At 37.0% G+C, this 19,497-nt stretch overlaps 1 pseudogene; it reads left to right on the top strand.

The window, feature by feature from the left end:
- Positions 1–1,583: 1,583 nt before the first annotated feature.
- On the top strand, positions 1,584–3,593 carry LOC149253610 (uncharacterized; annotated as a pseudogene).
- Positions 3,594–19,497: the final 15,904 nt, after the last annotated feature.

The following is a 19,497-nucleotide window of genomic DNA, read 5'->3' as shown; positions in this document are numbered from 1 at the left end:
TTGTTCTTCACATTCCCTAACGGTAATAATACACTAAGAATTAGCACTGAGTTCCTATTCAGTAAAGCGGTCATATTCTTACCCTATTTACAAAGGGAACTTGGTATGATTTGTTCAATGTATCACGCTTGGTAAAAATTTCAAACGGACCAAATGTGGCACTTGAAACTCAACTAGATACCAGTGATGTCCAATATAGGAAATAGGTTTGACAACTAAGGAATGTAGAAAATTTCAATTTAATCTATGGGTTGCTTTGGGTGGTAGGAAGGAAGCATATGGAGACCTATATGTGGACAATGGAGAGGGTTTGGAAATGGTAATAGAGGATGGAAAGTCAATCTATATAGAGTTTTATGCATATACGATACATGGAAGAGTTCGACTTACATGAAAAATCCAACTCGATGTGTATGCATTTAGGCAAGGATGGCTTCTTAAAAATATTAGAGTTTTGGGATGATTGCCCTTTGTGTAGAGTGTTATAGTCATTTCAAAGGATGGCTTCTTAACAATATTAGAGTTTTGGGATGATTGTCCTATGTGTAGAGTGTTCTAATCATTGCAAATGTTTCTCTTGTATTTCAGAAGAACTTTTAACTTGTTACACCATGGAAGAAATGATCGAGTATAAAATTTTCCTTACTATCTATTCCCATTCTCGTATATATGTAGCTACTTGTTATGTATCATGATCACAATACCTTACAAGTTTGATTATCATTACATATGGTGGACATTCCATGTTTGGTATCTTAATGTTATAGATTAGCATTCCATCCAATATGGAAAATAGTTCAAAGCAATAATATAAGGAGATTTTCTCTTTTAGGGTATAAGAAAAATATAAACCAAATTTATTGAAGCATTTGTTTCATATTTGAAAAGTTAATGGACTAAAAGCTCAATGAATGATATTTAGACAAGTTAAATGTGATTTGTAATAAATTGGGGATTTGTAATAAACATTGCAAATATGATTCTTAAGAAGCTCGATGAATGATATTTAGACAAGTTAAATGTGAATGATATTTAGACAAGTTAAATGTGCTTTGTAATAAATTGGAGATTTGTAATAAACATTGCAAATATGATGCTTAAAAAGCTCCATGAATGATATTTTGACAGTTAAATGTGCTTTGTAATAAATTCAAGATTTGTAATGAGCATTGCAAATATGATGCTTAAGCTTAAATATATTGAATGAGAAAAAAACATACATGTTGTGCATCTCCAACACAAGGCCACCTGCATATTGAATGGTAAGTCCTCCATTCAAATAAGAGGAAACTACCACCAATGCTGCTTGGACCATAACTTGAGAGGAAAGAAAAGTTGAAGGCACACCGATACAAGCCTAACTGAGCTAATGGAAGAAGGGCCTGGAATTTTGAGAATAGATTTAAGGCTTACGCACCATGTTCATTAAATCAAATCTGGATAGAGTGAACGATTTTATGGTAGTTCTCAAATTGAACAAGGAAGGCTGCTAAGGCAGCAAGTCCCTGCCACCAAAGTAGCATATACTGAGTTGGAAAAGACACAGGTGCCACCAAAGCAGCATATACCGAGTTGGAAAAGACATGGGTGCCACCAAAGCAGCATATACCGAGTTGGAAAAGACACGGGTGCCACCAAAGCAGCATATACCGAGTTGGAAAAGACACGGGTGGGGCTAACATGTAATGAATTTTAGCGACTTTCCAAGATATATGTGTGTAATCGTGGTTGTGCTAGGTTAAGACCGCATGTTTTCCACTTGTCTAAACATGCAATCATTTGAAGGTGTCTTTGAAACAACGATTAAGCAAACTCTACTACGCTTTGCACATTGAGATCACAACGTAACTATGCTCTGCCTACAGAGGATAGGTAGCCAAAATCAAGGGAATCAGAGCTGTGAAATAGGTAGCCGAAATCAAGGGGATCAGAGCTGTGAAAGCACATGGGAGTCGAGGCAACCCATGAGCAGTAGCTTTTGAAATGACTGACAGAGTAGAAAGCCGAGAATTTGGCATCAGAGGTCTGGACCAACTGCAAGTATAAGTTCACCTTTATCGTATTGTTCTTGCCCGCCTGCTTGCATTTTGAATTAATGGATTTCTTTTAAATGCAGTGAAAACTGGAAACATGTCAGATGTGGCTTGGGGTAAGCTGACCTTGGGTGTCTAAGCCCTAACGGAAGGAGGCTTTGAAGCTCTGTTCCGACAAACCTTTTCCATTTCTCCAGAGAAGAAGTTACAGAAAGCGTACGCTTGTTATATGTCCACTTCCACTGACCCCGTTGCGGGAACTTTGTACATCTCCACCGTGAAGTTCACATTCTGCAGCAGTCACCCTTTGTCGTTCATTGCTCCCTCCGGAGAGGCATCCTGGAGTTACTACAGGGTGAGTGATGCCTACTTTACTTTATGGAATCATTTAGTGTAAAAATTGGGGGAAATTGAAATAGTGATAAAATTGAATGCAGGTTGGGATCCCATTGGCGTATCTGATGATTGTGAATCCTTTTGTAAACAAAGACAATCTCGCTGAAAAGTATATTCAGATCGTGACAGTCCACTGTCACAAGTTCTGGTTCTTTGGATTCATTAACTATGAGAAATCTCTGAGAAATTTGTAGGAATCCATCCCGAATTCAGCCCGCTCAGCGTCCACCTCGTGAGCATCAACCATCGTCTCGAACCATCAACCGACCGCACAGCTGCCCACTAGTCTCATATCTTTGATGTCTAGAAACTGTGTTGCATGTACATGGTGCTCACCGCCACTAGGTATCAGGTATGTCCAGCCCACCCACCGCCACCTACCTGCCCAGGCCACGACACACCGCATCAACATGCATTCACTCACTGCCACTAGGTACATGGTGCTCACCGCCACTAGGTATCAGGTATGTCGAGCCCACCCACCGCCACCTGCCTGCCCAGGCCACGACACACCGCACCAACATGCCATTGCATTTACAGATGGCCGAAATAGCCCATTGAACTTTGCTAAGTTAGCGATAATGTCTCGCAAAGATTAGTTGTGAGGCTGCAGTGAACAACCCTGGTTTCTATCAAGACAGAAGAAAGCTTGGAAGGTGCGAGAAAAAGCAACTGCCCAGTTCTCGCATAATAGGTTCGACCAGTTTGGGTTCTTTTTTTTTCTTCGCAGAGCACCTACAGTGTCCATTGAACCTGTCCAGCTAGATCATGTATGTAATTAACTCGAGCTCAAAAATTCAAATTCAAGTTAATAGTATATTCAAATTCAAGTTAATAGTATCTTGTGATGCAAAAATTCAAATTCAATACTAGGATACAGAAATAGAGAAATTCATAACATTTTAACAATATATGTGGCTTGAATTTCCAGCGACGGCTTCAGAAGCACAACCAGCACAGAGGCTACGCTACTTAAAGCAGCAAGGCCGCACAGAGGCTACGCTACCTAAAGTAGCAAGGCCATGCTCAGCTCCTCCAACAAACAAAGGATTTTACTATGCTTTGGGCACAGGCTTGCGGTGTTTTCACCAGACTACAAATAGTGCTGTCCTCTACCACCATCCTCCCCGTTGGTTGCATAGTATTCCAGGGTTGTCCCTGTGAGTTCTGTTAGGTGAACCGGGGCTGCTTCAGATTACCTTCCGGAAGGTAGCACTTTCTTGAAAACCGATGCCTCTGCAACAAAAGGAAAAGCTAACACAAATATGGGAGTTTGAAAAGTGAGGCGGTGAAGGCCACCGAACACACGAAATCTGCATGGCATGCAAGCGGCAGTGGGATGGGTGTGTAGGTGGCAATCGGAATAACAAGTATAACTGTTGTTGTATTATAACTTTTGACATTTTAGCATTTAATACTATAGATTAATGTTAGCATTAGTATGTTAGCATTGGTCAACACTATGAACATACGAGCAAAAAACACACATAATATATTGTCAGCCTCGGGAAGAGGCCAAATAACATGGCAAAATTGTTTGCGCATCAAAACTTTGCTTAAACTAACATGGCAAAATTATTTGCGCATAAAAACTTTGCTTAAACTGCTTTTGTACTGGATGGGAAAGACAAACAAACAGCTAAACTAATGCTTATGGACTAATAACCGATTACTATCCCTGGCTAGATGGCAGGGACTAATAAGATCTTGGTAAAAACATAATCTAAAAACCTTGGATATATGGACAACATCACCTAAATGCACTAGAATGTACCCACATTTTAATGGCACACACCCAAGGAAATACTGTGTTCCATAACAAGCAGAAGTTCTGGGAAAATGTTTTCATCAGGGATCCATTCGAATAAAATTGGTTGAAAACATAGAGGAAAAACAGAATCTAAAAAACACCCAACCACAAATCATTTCTGCTCTGCATACTGGATTTGACTTGAATCAGCTGCACTCTCCATCTCCATGGAAAGTTGAAGTGCCTTCCTCTGCATCAGTTTAAGCGTGTTCAGAAACCCATTATTCCTCGAAGGTGTCGATCTCTGCGTACATCCCAACATCTCAATAAAATCTGGCGTGACACCCATTATTTGAGCAGGTGAGCACCCTGAGAGCCCTTCAACTAAAAGAGCAGCCACGCCTCTGGCCAGACCAGAATCAGAATCTGCTTCGTAGTACACCTTCATGTCATCCATGAATGCCCTCACCCACACCTGGGACGCACACCCTTCAACTTTGTTCTCCCTAATTTTAAATTCATTAGGCAGGGGCTTCATATTTCTCCCATACTGCAATACTTGCCTAAACTTTGAACGAGTTTCTGGAACTTTCTGGAACAGTTTTACAATATTCTGGAGCTTCGGTGGAAGCTGCTGAACAGCTTGTTGGCGCACGATTCTGTGGGCAGGAGATACTGCGGGCGTTGATTGTTTTCTGAAGATGGGTTTTGTCAGGGCTACAGAAAAAGAATTGGGTCGTTCACAGCTTAAAGGGCCAACTGCTGACAATGGGACTGTGGGCAACAGAGCCACAAAATTGGAGATAGCCATTGATTCTAAATTGTGATAGAATTACTCAAAATTGGGTAAGTGAGATAGACTTCATCAAAGCTTTCATCAGTCAGATCAAGAAATGGACATGAGTATGGAACCTCTCAGAAATGAAGTACAAGTGAGGGAATCTCCTTCCAAATAACACACATCCAGAAGAGTATTCCATACCATTTATAGAATCTCAAAAGTTGGTAATACTGGTACTACATATTATTTTTAGTTAATTTTAGATATTAAATTTATTAGGTGAGGTTTGACAAACTAACCCTCTAGAAATTTCATCGTTTATAATCTCTGGACTTTGAATTAGTTCCGGCAGAGGGATGTTCTAGTGATTTCATTTTCTTCGCGATAAGGTGTTGATGGATGACATTGAAAAATTATTATTTATAAAAACTCATCCAGGTTTTCAGGTTTGTTTTTAGTTTTAAATTATTTTAGTATTTTTTATTAAAAATAAAAATAAAATAAAATTATAATATAAAACTATAGTATAATATAATCTCTTTATACATAAAGATATATGATTAGCTGGGTTGAAAAATCTCAAAAGACATATATAAATTTTTTTTTATGGGTAAAAGTAACTTCTATATTAAGCAAGAAAAATATTTACATAATTTACAGCAACCAAGGGGGACGAGGCCACCCTCTAACAGAGACAACTGGGACAGACTAGCAGACCTCTGAGACAGCATTACAATGATTGTCCAAATGAGCCCCTTGGACAACATTACAGTTCTGGATGGCCAAAAAAACAGACTCTATTACCTTGCTGACTCGAACTTTTAACAAGCTGCCACTATAGGGCTCAGAACAGGAACTGAGCGAGATTTAGGATTTGACCAACAAAGACATGAGCAAAAATACAAAAATGCAAAAACCTGGAGAAACGCCTTCGAACATAATCAGGTAGGGTGACTTGGCGAAGTTGGCGGTTGCCTTTGCATCGGGTTGGGCGGATCAAGCCATATGACAGACTCCTCATCCACCTGAAGATGCCCCTCCGAACCCGGATGAGCTGAATCATGTTCCGCATTCCTATTCTGGACACAGTTTATTAATGGCTGAATTTCTTGCACTGATTCATCACGAATTGAGTTCGCCTGGTTCTGACCCTGCTGAGGCTGGTCGACTTGTTCTATGGGTGCCCGCGGACGGGGCATCCTATGCACTCTTCCTTGCATATCCCCCAGAAGAATTTCGTTGCTCTGGAGACTGTCGGAAGCAGGGGAGGACCATGAGGGGTTAATTGGAGGCGCTTCTGAAAGATACACAGAGAAATTGACCATAACATCCGACTGAAGGATCCCTCTGGGAATGCGGAGGCGGATAGACTGATAGGAAGCCGGCAATAGCAAAAATTCCTCCTCAGAGCTGGATGATGAGGGGGAAATGGATGCCATAGGTGCTATTGGGTGCGGTTCCTCCCCTTCAATCCCATAGCGAACCCCTAAACGACCACCGCGGCGAGGCACGTCCCTTCGACGCATAACTGTTTCCAACCTGAGCGCCTTGAGACTCTGCTCAGTTTCCTTGAGACAATATAGCAGAGCAATATTTTGCCCGCCTCCCACTTCAAACAACATTCCCTGAACATTGCAGGTATGAGCGGTGTTGGTATATAACCAGGACTTCGCCCTCACCAAATGCCGCGTACCAGACTCCATTACACCAGATCTCCTCGAGACCGGAGCAGGCTTGCTCGACTTAAATGCAACCTCGACCGTGCTCTGCCATTCCTTAATGTCGTTTGTCTGAAGCATTGAATAGTTTCTTATCGCCATCGCTGTCTCGTACCTGCTCGTTGCCTCGGCCTTGAGACAGGTATAGAGGCGCGGGAAAGCCTTAATGGCCACCTGCCATTCATGCATGATGGACACCCGCATCCGGGGCACATACATAAATTTTATTAAAATATATATTCACCATTAGTTTGAAATAAAAATTTGATTATTTCCTTTATATATGTAAATATAGATTTAAGTTGTTGTTTAACTTTATTGTTTGAGTGGTCGGAAAGAATTGTTGTAATTTTTGCTACCAAATTAAAGTCTGGTATATTAATGTTCTGGTATATTAATGTGCTTAAACTCTAGAGGGAGTAATTATATTAATTTTTTAAATAAATATCTATTATTGAAATTGAATTTTTCAAAATAAGCCATACCAAAAAAATTGGCCTCAAAAAGTAAAAATTTAATGCTTTCCCAAGAAATCAAAATAAGGAGATATTACCATGCTTTAGAGATCATTGTTTTCATAATTTTTTGTCAAGTATGATTTATTGGGTAGCCGCTATATTTATGGACAATAATTTTGGTAGATCTTTCAGTAAGTAATATATTAACTTAAGTTAATTTAATATGTTTAGCTTAATTTCAATTGGTAAAATATTGGAACTCGACCAACTACCATATTCTTATAAAGATATAAATTATTAGTATTTGCCAACTACCATATAAGTGAACATGTAACTATAAAAGTTAGAATAAATATTAATTATTTTAATAAAATTAAATCTTTAATAGTGAAATTAAATTATTGGAAACATAATTATTTTTAAATTATAAATTTAATATATTTTAACATTTTATATTAATAAATCCAAATTAATTTAACTTTTAAAACGTTTATAAAACATTCTCTTTTATCATTGATCTTACAAATTTTGATGAGCTAACCAATAATATTTTATAATGTAAAATGATTTCGTAACCCATGAAGGTCCTCTAAGTCCCAATGCCATACCTTTTCAAATAAGAGAGGTTCATGTGAAGAATCCATTGGAACTGCTAAAGTTATAAATACAAAAAAATATATATTAAAATAATAATGAAAACATTGCGATGGGAAGAAATTGTTGAGATTGAAGGTTTTAATGCAGTAAAGATGATATATACATGCATTGTATTATATATTTATCAAATTTGCAAGTCAAAACATGAAATACTTATCTAAAACATTGTAAGGAAACGTTATAAATTTACCGAGAATCCAAATTTTGGGATAGGATTATGCAATTTTAAATTTAATATAGAAATCAAGCAATTTAAATTTAAGTAATTTTATTTACAAAATTGAGTTTAATTTTAAAAAAATATTATTTTTTTAAATAATTTTTTTAATTTTTTAATTTAATTATTTTTGTGTAAATTATTGAAAAATAAATAGCATAATTTCTAAAATTATGTAAGATAGTTTATTCAGTAATTTTTGTATAAAAAATTGTTTTCAAAAAATAGCAAAATAAAAGATAAGTAGAGTATTAGGAGCTAGTTCCTAATTTTTTTTTTCATTTAGGAGATATTTGATCTTTAATATGTAATCAAATATGTATATCACCCATGATGCCAAATATGTATATCTGACAACCATTATCGCAATACGACAAGCATGGTGACAATCATTATCACAATGACACAATACATTCCAGTTTATTCAATGTCACATTGTGATATTCAATCAATTAGAGTTTAGTATTCTTATTTATAATATGGAGTTTAGAATATAAATATTAGGGTTTGTATTCCTAGGGTTTAATATATATCCTAGTGTTTAACATTAATTCATTGAGTTTGTAATCCCTTGAGTTTATACAATTAATCCCTTCGGTTTATTGATCCATTGGGTTTATAATTTAATCTCTTAGGTTGATTAATCTCGTAGGTTTATAATATTAATAATCCCTTGGGTTTATTAATTCGTTAGGTTTATAATATTAATAATCTCTTGGGTTTACCCCGGATGCGGGTGATGACATGTTAAGGGGGGGCGTGCCACATGCCCAGCATGTGCCGCCTCGTGTTAACCTTAATACGCATGGTTAAACCGCCGTCAAGGTTTAATGGCAGAGGTTCGAAGCGATGGGTATTCAATGCAAGGCAGAGGTTCTCGATGGTGGCGCAGAATGCAGTTAATGCTCGACTGCAGAGAAGGAATGGAATACGATATCAACGAAGGATGTGGGTGCATTGGCATGTCGAGGTTCGAAGGGTGCGAGAGCAGAGAAACTGCGAGTCGGTGGATGTTGAGGCCTCTTGCTGCTGCAATTCAAGCCGTGGCTGTAGGAAGGGGGGGCAATTCGAGGGATTTCTGGTTCAATTGGAGGCGAGAAGGGTTAACTCTCACGCAGGAGGAAGGCGCTCAGAAATCGTCTCACCAGTGTGGGGATTGGGGCGAAATCTGCACAGTGCCTATTCCCACCTATTCTCTCAGGTATTCGAGGGTGGTAGTGAAGAAGACATGGCCAAATTACGGGAGCGACAGCCTAGCAGACGAGGACCAGGGAGAGGATCCTCCTCTCGAACCCCTGCAGCAGATGAACACCACCATTGTTGTTGCTGCTACTGTCATAGGCGGGCAAGAGCCACACAACTCCCAATCGGGCAATACTTGGAGGTCGGTAGCTCTAGCGAGGGAGGGCCATTGCTTCCGGCATTCGGCTCCGTGGTGTTCACTCTGGGTAGCTCAATGGACAATGCAGGAGTCAATGCCCACATTTCAGTTCTTTTTACCAAAATCCCTGAAGGAATTGGAGCTGGGAATCCTCTGGGTACGTTGGAGAAGCCTCGAGAAGGCTCTGGTGAGGACACGCAGGAGAAGCCTCTAGGAAGTTCGGGTAAGGACAGCCCTGATGTGTTGCCACCAATTGAGGCAGGCAATTCGGGGAAGGAGACTGTGCAAGGCACCTCACCAATTGAGGCAGGCAGTTCGGGGAAGGAGACTGTGCAAGGCACCTCAAACCCAATGGGGCCGGCACCTCAGGGCATTGCTGAGGACAAGTGGAAGGCGATGTGGGAAGGAGTCCCTGAGGGACGGGGGTGGTGCTACGTTGTGGAAGACAAAAGCCTCTGCGAGGACCAGGACTCTGAAACTCGACTCAACACATGTCCTCCTCTCTCAGCCCGAATCCAGGATTAAAGCTTTTGCGGGTATGTCAGTGCCAGATATCACTATGTTTGTTGACTGGCAATTTATGAGTCTGTCTGTCTGGTTTATGTTTGTCGGGTCTATTGTCAATTTTCTTTACTGTCGGGTTCAGTCAGTTTATGTCGAAAGCCCCTGCGTGGGCAGTCATGGGTCTGTTCAGCACAATGAGGCCCCTTAGCACGTTGATTCTCACGTCTTTTGGGCCTCCAGCAGCGATTAGATTTTGGAGGGACATTGTTAGTCTGGAAGGTGATTTTGGAAGTTCTGTAGGTGCTGCCCCTACGGGGGAGCTTTTTGTTTCTAAGTTAAGCTATCCAAGGTGCAACTGCTGGCCCTGGAAAGCCTATCTCACTGTTTGTAAAGTTTACATGTAAATATAATACAATAGTCTAGACAGTCTTTTAACGATAAAAAAAAAATCTCTTGGGTTTATAATATTAATGTTTTCGGTTTATAAAATTAATCCATTAGCTTTATTAATCCTTTTTGTTTATAATATTAATAATCCCTTTGGTTTATAATATTAATCACATAGATGTATAATATTAATCCCTTAGTCTTATAATATTAATAATCCATTGGGTTTATAGAATTAATTCCTTGGGTTATTTTAATGATAATCCCTTCTATTTATAATTTTAATAATCTCTCGTGTTTACTAATCCCCTGGTTTTTTTGAGATGAGAACCTCATTCTACAACCCAATATGAGAGAGATGTGTAAGTATATCCTTGTTCAACTAGGAGTTGACATGTGCCCATTTTAAAATTATATATATATATATATATATATATATATATATATATATATATATATATATATATCCCACGGAAAAATCATTATTTTATTAATGAAAACAAAATTACATGTTGCATATTCTATTGCGCATTCATCATCAAGTCCAAGACTCGTGATCATAAGTTCAAACAAAAAAATAATAATATACAAATGAGGAGAAAAGTTAGGCTTTTCTACGTTTCTGTTTTCTCTACCTTATGCCATTCCCCTTGTGACAGTGACACAGAGAGAAGAGCAAGATGATTTCCAACATCAGGTCTTGCATTGTTCTTGTATGAATTTGAGGTGTCTGATGTATGTAGACGTTTGATTCCACTAGTATCCAATGATTCTGGTATCTTTGCTGATTGTAGCGGATTGCTCTGTGTTTCAATTGGATCTTGTGAGCTTCCCCCTATATTTCTGGTTCATTTGTTGTCTAATTGTTCCCATTGGGTGTGGGTTCTACCTCTGCTTCATCCTCCTCCTCATTAGACTTTGGTGGGGGGAATTTCCATCCTTTGGGTTGTTTCCTAGTCTTCTTCTTCCTTCGGGTGTCTTTCTTGGCTTCAGGGCATGTATTTTGTAGGTGCCCTATTTGCCAACATATTCTGCACCTGAAGGTTGTGTTCTCATAATATAAACTCTGTGTCCAGATCTTCTAGTTGTGAATGGGTTGTATGTGATGCGGTAAGCCTTTACTGAGATCTAATTCCACACATATTCATGCGAAGGTGAAGACTCTTTCCTCGAGTCTTTGGGTATCTATTTTGATGTATCTCCCAATGATGTTCCCAATACATGTAAGGACATGATTATCCCAGAAATGCAGAGGGAGATTGTGCAATCAAACCCATACCGAAATTGTGGATGTGACCATGGTATTTGAATCAAATTCTGGAAAGAAAGGTGTGATGAAGAGGCCCGTCGATCCCCAGAACCATGGTCCTTCCTTAAGGATAATGTCTCTTGCATCTGGTAATGGGAAATTTACAATGAAGAACCCTTTGGAGTAGAGGTGAATTTCACAATGTATTGTCGAGTTAGTGAAGTTCCAATGAAAAAGATCTGTTGGTTTTGGCCATAAACAGTTGAATCGACATATAATGGCTTGTGATTCAAATGTAGCACAATTCTCATCTATTTCTGGAGTGACTATTTTCAGTTCTAGAGTGTATTTCAATCAATCAACTATGTATGGACTAGGAGAAGTAACTGCTTGAATTGATGGCATTGTGGCTGCGTTTTTTCCCTGTAGCATGTGGTTGAAGGAGTGACCTCCATTTATCTTCTTCTATTTTGATTCTGTTCTTTTTGATGTAATGCTCCCATTCCCTCCTCCTGCACTTTTAATTTTACTGGAGGTCACAACACCACCTCTCAGTCACAGATTAAGGGTTATGGAGGATGCTGATAAGATATTGTAATCCATTACGAGTCAGTTATCCTACAATGATCTATCCCCATAGATCAAATGTTGCAGCTATGCAGGGTATGTAGTATTTTATGAGATGTTTTTCTTCAAATGCATCACATTGTCTGTTGCATACACCCAAACTAATAAAGACATCCCTGTAGGGGTTTTTAGAAAGATTTGAAAGTGAAATGATTTTACCAGATGCAAGGAGACTATGTCCATCTTGTTGACTAAATTTTGTTCTGCTTCAGATATCCTATTTTGCGAAGAGGTCTGTTTTGAGTGATTGATGGAGAGGTTCGTATTAGGAGCCACCCCATCCATGCCCAATCTCTGCGCTTGCTCTGTATATGTCTTTAGAGAGTGAACATTGGTGTGGAGCTCCTTGAACAGAGGGCTTTTGTCCTTATTGAATTCTAAGCCTATTATATTTGTTCCTAGTGGACCCTGTTCAAGTATTTGATCATCCAAATCTGAGACGGTGAGCGGGTTTGTTAGTGGTGTATACCCAGCCTCTACAACAAAGTCGATATGCATGTAGACCTACAAAATTGGGCGTATCGGAGAATTTTCATTCGAGTTCTCATTGGTAGCTGCGAAAGCATTATTGTTGTGACAACATAGGGTTCCCGGGGTGTTGTACCAATGTGTCGCAGAGACTATATCCACATATAACCATGTTTCCACTGCCTTCCTCAAAGTCTCCCATCTGATCCGCACAGGTTTTGTCAAACAAACCCTATGCAGCTAATCCATATGGGTTGGTATGCCATCTTCACAGTCTCGTGAAGGATGATGAGTCATTTATGACAAATCACATTCTCTTTGGTTGCCCCAAGAGAGGAAGCCGTTGCAGGGTCATGATCTCCATCCTCTGAATGTTCCAAGTACCCTTCGTTCCAGAAATCAGGATGCCCTCACAAAATAGATGGCACAACATAAGCCCACCCAGAAATGTGAACCCACCAGAGGCCAGGTGCCTCATCTCTGTAGTCATCATGCGAGCCCACCAAGGGACTATTCTTTGCCTTTGATCTTATTCCTACATACCGAAACTGTGAAACCCTATCGTCATCTAACTCCATTTTTCTCATCCCTTACAGATCTATTACTGCACTGATATATATATATATATATATATATATATATACAGATCTATTACTGCACTGATATATATATATATATATATATATATATATATATATATATATATATATATATCAATAATCTCACTAAGGGGTAAAAATATTTCACTCACACTTTGGATATAATAAAAAAACAAAAATGAATATGTGTTTGGTTTATTTAATTAAAATTATAATAAAACATAAATAACCCCACTCTATCGAGGTGTAAATATTTTATTCAAATTTTACACTCTAAAAGAAGTTTTCATCTCAAGAGATTTGATCACTCTCGGCCCTTTCTAGATCTGTGGTTAAGATGGATCTATACTATATTAATACTTTGGGTTTATAATATAAATACCAAGTGTTTATAATATTAATCTTTTGAACCTGGATGTGGGTGATCATAATGTCATTAATGATGATTAGATGGAAGGATGGCAGTAGGCTTAGCCACATGGTCGACCGCGTCCCCTCCCAGGCTAGAGTAAAGCGAATTCATGGTGACTTGCAGGCACCATTAATATGGTGCTCAAGTCGAGAATTCTACAACAAGCTTAAGGAAATGGCCTCCACAGACCATAACTCAGTCTTCCCCCCTCTGATCAATATCACTTACCCTCCTCAAGCTATGGAGCCTTTCTCTCACAACGTCACTGACAGACGATGTTGGTTGCTCAGCTACGTGGATGTGGGAAATGGATATCATTTCTCCCAAACTACGCACTGTAAGTTGAATTCAGCCCAAAATCCCTTTGTTTTCCCTCTAAACAGCCATTCCTCTGATTCCCCAAGCATTAGCTCTGAGACGAATTCAGTCATGGTGCGCATCCGACACCGCATGCACAACAGAAGAGGGGGCAGTCGTGGCAGAAGCATTCGTCCTCCCGCTATGCCCAGCCCTGAATCTGCTTCCCCCTCCTCTTCTCCAGTCATCCCTCATCCCCATGGCACCTTCTCCAGCAGGTATCCAGACACACGCAGTGGTAGAGGGCGGGCTCAGCTCCAGGGTGACCGCAGGATGAACGCAGCCGTCCATACTGCCAATTTTCCCCTTCCCCCTCACCCTGCTCCTCATACGACTCAATTTCACTTCCATAGCACTCTATACAGGCCCATCATCACCGCCACTATCACCATTAAATTCACTGAGGAAATTGACCCGCAGGAAGCTCATCCAGGAAATAGCGGTGAGCAGCAGAGGGCCGCTCAGCAAAACAGGAATGCCCGAGACCCAGGAAAGAAGCAGATGGTTGAGGACTCTGCTGCCCCGCATGGAGAGGAGTTGGTTGGCAGCCAGCCGACCACCGAAGGCAACCGGTGGCAGAGTAGGAGACACGTCCGGCAAGCATGCAGCAAAGGGCAGCTCTGTTGGCACTCAACTAGTTCGAGGAATACTGTGCGACACGTCAGCAAAGGAGGAGGAGTGGTACAAGTATGCGTGTTGTATCGTGGAAGAGCCTGCCACAGATGACCTCTAGGGGGTCCATCCTGATTGACAACTAGGCTGCCAGGTGTCGCCCTTCTGCCAGCTGGAGGTTTCTTATGTTGTTGGTTGATTTTTTCTATGTTTTTTTTTTTTAAAACTTTCCTTTTGGTTTGAGTCGCTAGTTTTCAATCTAGATCCCCTGTGCGGGTTTTTGATGTCAAAACTTGTAACCCCTGCGTGGGTTTTTATCTGGTTTCACGGACTGGTTTCCCCCTCGATGGGGCAGTCGTGCTTAGGCTGTGATATTTTTTGACAAACTCTGTTCAGCACTGCAGAGGCCAGCGCCTCGTTGTACTTTTATTTTGTTTCATATCAATAGAATAGTATTACTTAGAAAAAAAAACATTAATCTTTTGGGTTTGTAATAATAATCCCCTAGGCTTATAATATTAATAATCCCCTCAACTTATAATATGGCTTTATGATATTAATTTGCGTTTATAATTTTAATGGTTTGGATTTATTAGTCTATTCCGTTTATAATATTAATCCTTGAGTTAATTCCTTGTAATATATATATATATATATGCGTAGTTTAACTTATAAACAAAATAACATTTTTCATCAAAATCCAGCCATACAATTTCAGTCGGAATGTGATTTTTTTTGTTGTTTAAAATATATTTTTGAATGCATAAATAGATTTAGAACCCTCAAAACCCCCTCCACTCCAATTCTATAAATTAAACAACTTAAACTCAATTTTTTAAAATCTCTCCTGAATTTTGGTTAAAAATAATGAGAAAAATGATCTTGAAAAATGTCATTTAGTCTATAAATTAGACTAAGTATATATATATGTGTGTGTGTGTGTGTATTTTAGTTTAATATATAGTCTACATAGTTAATATTATCAATATACTCCAACTAATATTGACAACTATATTAATAAATATATAATAATTATTGACCATAACATATATAATGGGGAGAGATAAATAAATATTATTAATAACCACTAAATGTTATTATTATGCTCTAGGTTAATTATATTATAATTTGAAATAAAATTATTAATATATTAATATTTTATTATATAATAAGATAATATTATATTAATATATTATATAATATTAATATAATAACTATAAATATACAATAATATGGATGTTATTTTCAATATAGTTATTAATAATCCAAAATAATAAATTTTTAAGAAGATATACTTAATAATTGTTAATGTGGTTGATATATCAATTACATTTATTAATATGGTTGTAGATATATTTCATATATCTCTATAAGAGTATATAAACTATATTAAGCAATATAATTATATTATTATATTTGATAACTAATATTTTTAACATAAAAATTGAAAAAAATATTTACTCATAAAACAATTAAAAAATAAAATAAAATTATTCATGCATCTTAACTACGGAAGTTAATACTAGAAAATGGTGCTTGTCAAATATTTATTTATTTATTATGTCAAACATTATTATCCTAAAATATTTAAAAATATCATTACACATATTTTTGACATGTTACTTAAATTCTCTATTTGAATAACTTTGTAAAATATTACAGCATCCTCAAATTCTCTATTTTAATATTTTCCTCAAATCATCTATTTCAATATCTTAAGTTTCTGGTAGTGTTGCGTATGCGTATTTGTTCCTTCAGATTCTGATGCTGATCCTCGAATTGCCAATTTTGTGTTGATCCGCGTCGAAATTTGGAATTATTTAAAATAAATGAGTTCTCCCACGGATGCGCAGGTTTGCAATGCATCAAATATTAAATACAGTCATTGACCAACTACATTACCCACAAACACTGACCAAGTTTCTCTGTATTCTTTTAAATTCCTTTCCCTGCTCTATCGTGAGTGGTTGTTGAAAATTTAATTTAGAGAACATCCAGTAACATGTTGTTCTTGATCTATATATAGTATAATTTATAAATCCAGGTTTATTTCTTTTTTCTGTAAATCTAAGTAATTTAAATTAGAGAATATCTAGTAAAATGTTAGACTTCAGGCTTCTGTAGTAATTTTTTGAAGTAACATTATCTGAATTCTTCACAGTATTATGCTTTTTATGTCAATATTTCGAACCCCAAAAGGGATCCATCTTCAGGATTAAATTTGACAAAATATGAATGACAGTTTTTCTTTTTTTTGTTCTTGGTATCTATAGTATAATTTATAAATCTAAGTTTATTTCTCTTCTCTGTAAATCCAAGTTTTTTTTTTTATTTTTTTATTTTTTCTCTCTCCAGACTATAAACTTAGACAAAGAAAAAAATGCAGACTGTGGATTAGAGTTCTCAAAATCAAATTAAATAATTTTTTACCACAATTTAATTTTAGAATTTCAAATGAGAATGTGATTTAACACATTTAAAAATCAGTTTATAATTTAAACAACTTAAACTCAAGTTTTTAAAAATTTAAGGTGAATTTTGATTAAAATTAATGGTCATTTCATTTATAAGTTAGACTAAACTTTATATATATATATATATATATATATATATATATATATAGATAATTGTATTTTAGTTTAATATATAGTCTCTATAGTTAAAATTATCAATAATAATTATTGACCATAACATAGATGGGGAAGATAATAAGTATTATCAATAATAATTAAAGGTTATTATTATGCTCTATGTTAATTATAATATATTAATATTATATTATATAATAACATAATATTATATTAATATAATAATCATAAAGATATAATAATATGGATGTTAGTGTTTATATAGTTATGATAATATGATATAGTTAGTTTTTAAGAAGATACAGTTAATAATTAATAATGTGGTTGATATATCAACCATATTTATGAATATTGTTGCAGAAGTGCTTCATATAATTTTACGGGCTTATATCAACCATATCCATAAATATAATTATGTATATATATTATATAATAATTGATATTTATTTTTTCTGGGAAAATTTATCATAGCTCAGTTGTCAAATCTAAAGTGAGGACAGTCATCTCCGGCTGCCATCAAGAAATGGAGGATGATCCATCACCCTTATTCAAGGAAAACCACGCCACCTATCAAGAAATGGAGGATGACTCATCACCCTTATTCAAGGAAAACCAGGCCACCTATCAAGAAATGGAGGGTGACTCATCACCCTTATTCCAAGAAAACCACGCCACATGGAATAATCCATGAGTGGTCCGTAAGGGGATAGGCTTTCACTCATGCAAGATACTCTTGATCTTGGGAGATTAACTTCTTTCAGTCTTGGGTTGTTATGGTGTAGTTCGGAAGAAGACAAACTCTTAACCAAACAGAAAATTTTAGGGCATACTCGAGGCCATATAATAACTAATATTTTTTACATAAATTTTGAAAAAAATATTTAGTTATAAAACATTTAAAAAATAAAATAAAATCATTCATAGATATTGACCACCAAAGTTAAGACTGCAAAATGGTACTCGTCAAATATTTGAAAATTTTAGGCATTTATCTTAAAACATTTAAGAGTATCATTACAAACATTTTTGACATGTCGCTTAAATTTCTATTTGAATGACTTTGTCAAATATTGCAGGATCTGTTAGACTAAACAAAAGCGTAGCTGAAATAAATATAAACATATACAGCACATACAAAAACCTCACAAAACCATAACACATAGATTTAACGTGGTTCACCCAACCAATCTGGGCTACGTCCACCAGAACAGAGGCATCGGTAATCTTATTATTCAAAAGAGATTACAACAAATCTAATAATTCACACATACTCTCAACTCTCCCCTATTTTCTCTATTTTCTTTACACACTCTTTCAATCCTCTACAGAATTACATTTCTATATAGCTGGAGCATAAAACTGAATCATAAATTCCCTCACAAAAAATATAGGATGCATTAACTCCTCCTCAAAAAATACTGGAGCTAATATAGCAACTAATCCTATTGTTGTCACATACATGAGATTTTTCCCAAATTTAATAAAACAGAAAATCTCAACAATCACCACCTTGACAACAATTAGCCTGATGCCTTGTTCATTTATTATTTTTATTTTTTCTGCAAGCCAAGAGAAGCCAGACACCAACGCAACTTCTCTAACAAAACTGGTTTCGTGAACATGTCTGAACAGTTTTCCTTCGTATGCACCTTTTCAAGAGAAACACCCTTTTCAGTGATAACATGTCTTACAAAATGGTACTTGATTGGTATATGCTTTGATTTATTATGATAGGTTGGATTCTTAGCCAAGTGAATTGCACTTTGACTATCACAAAATAACTTGATGTTGTCCTGTAACCTCCCAAACTCACCAATCAAACCTTTCAACCAAACCGCTTCTTTACAAGCATGTGAAGCAGCTATGTATTCTGCTTCAGTAGTGGATAAAGCCACAATATTCTGTAGCTTTGGCATCCAGCTAATAGCTCTACCTGCAAGAGTAAAGACATACCCTGAAGTTGACCTTATCCAAATCACCTGCAAAATCAGAATCAATATATCCACAAACAAATTCACTACTTTTATTATAAGTGATACAATAATTACTTGTGCCTCTCAAATACCGAAGCACCCATTTCGTTGTTGACCAGTGTTCTTTACCTGGATTTGCCATATACCTGCTGACAACCCCAACTGCATGTGAAATATCTGGTCGAGTACAAACCATCGCATACATCAAACATCCTACTACATTGGCATACGGAATTCGAGACATATATTCTTTTTCTTCATCTATATTAGGACATAAAATGGAAGAAAGCTTAAAATGGGAAACTAAAGGGACTGACACAGGCTTCACAT

The sequence above is a fragment of the Pinus tabuliformis genome, chromosome 7 (assembly GCF_031772625.1).
Source record: "Pinus tabuliformis cultivar Carrire ecotype Pingquan chromosome 7, CPIR1, whole genome shotgun sequence".
NCBI classification, from domain to species: Eukaryota; Viridiplantae; Streptophyta; class Pinopsida; order Pinales; family Pinaceae; genus Pinus; species Pinus tabuliformis.
This window is presented reverse-complemented; position numbering and strand designations above follow the sequence as displayed.